The following is a 1,885-nucleotide window of genomic DNA, read 5'->3' as shown; positions in this document are numbered from 1 at the left end:
GTATGTGCGCCAATGAGTACACAAGAGTACTCACCTAAAAAAAATACATGTAATGTAGCATGTAGGTACCTACTACCAACTCTATATATTATAACATAATATAATTTAAAAAATTTAATACATACAAGTATACAAAAGTATGGTTTTATATTATTCGATTTTGAAAACAATAAAATTATAATTTATAAAATTATTTTATTAAATTGTTTATCAGTATAATTATAATATTTATACCAACTTCCATATTATGTGTCTAATAATATAGCAGGTATACATATATATAGATATAATTTGTATTATTATTTATTGTGTTTTTTTTTAAGTCTAACACATTTATAATTTGTAACCTTCTATAGGTAAATATGAAACTGTAGCCATTAATATATATGTAACTTACCTTTCATCCATTTTTTATTTTCTTTACGCCAAAGAAGAAAGAACTACACTCGCTTTTAAATTTTTAATAATAATTTTGAAATCGTAGTCGGAATGCGCATTATCACTTCGTAATAAATTACAAAAATAGAATAAGTAAATAAACGATTTAAAAATATTATCATAAATAGGCGTCGTTGATTGGATAGATTAACTAGCGTCTTTGTTTTTGTGATAGGATAACGAATATTTTCGATAACAATAATTATCCATATTGTATCGATTATTATTCGATACAACGTTTTATAGAATACGGTTTTCGTTGAAGTGATTCGATACAAGCTATGAATTTCGATAAGCTATTTTAACAAACTTTTTCGTTAAATCCTTATCGACTTACAGAATTCATCTACAGGTAGGTTAGGTGCCTATACAGTGTTGCCAGAAATTTTTTATGTGAAAACCGTATAAAGAAATCAAAATTACCGTATATTACCCTACAATAGGAAAACTTAAAAAAAATCGTATTTGATAACTTATCCATGGATAATATAAGAATATATTATTATCTATGAACTTGTAGCGCTCGACGAAAGACTCGTGATACTGCGCGTCGAGGGCCAACGTAATAAATTAACACGACTTAGGTAAATTGTTTGTTATTTATTTTGTAAGAATTATTGAACACAATATAGGCGAAGCCGGTCTCGCGTGAATCACGGAGGGTGAAAAGTGCGTGTTGCGGGTCGCGAGAACGAAATTACTACTGACTAGCGCCGACGGTTGGTTCCCGTTGCTAGGCCTCAAGACAGATGGTCGCGGCAGCAAAACGGAGGAACAGAAACACGTGCGCGCGTCGTCAGAACAGGGAGCGTTTTTTCGGGTGACACGGACGGGTTGTGTCAGGTGCGTGTACGCAAAAAGACTCGGCCGTGCCAGCCGCCCGACACTTCGAAGGCGCGAAACGCATAGATAATAAAAGAATGGATAGGACATGCCTATACTCACTCCACAGCGTGCCGCGGTCTTTTTTGGGGAAGAGAGAGCTACAAGAGAGACAGACGATAACGTGCCTTTTTCAAGGTTATGTTACAAACATCTTTAAATATTATCTATGGATAAGAGATATCTGCTTATCACTGGATTATATTATTATTAAATATTAATGTAAATTTAATTATTTTAATTTTTAAACTTTTATTTTTTCTTGTGATTTTACGAAAATTAATTATTTAGTCATACATAAGAATAAAAAAAAAATGGTTCATCGATGCGTAATTTGCCACTCCAACTCGACTAAAAATCCAAATCTAAGTTTTCACCGGTAAGTGGAAAAGAAATGTTCATTTTTAAAATAAAGTATCATAACCATTTTAAATCCACTCAGGTTTCCAAAAGATCCTGAAAAACGTGAAGTATGGATAAATAATTTAAATTTAAAAATGCAAATAAAGATTGGCATCAAATATGCAGCCTACATTTTTCTCCAATGAGCTATGTATGACTACTA

This window comes from Acyrthosiphon pisum, chromosome X (genome assembly GCF_005508785.2).
Source record: "Acyrthosiphon pisum isolate AL4f chromosome X, pea_aphid_22Mar2018_4r6ur, whole genome shotgun sequence".
In the NCBI taxonomy this organism is placed as follows: domain Eukaryota; kingdom Metazoa; phylum Arthropoda; class Insecta; order Hemiptera; family Aphididae; genus Acyrthosiphon; species Acyrthosiphon pisum.
The sequence above is the reverse complement of the archived record's forward strand: the minus strand, read 5'-3'. Positions refer to the sequence as shown.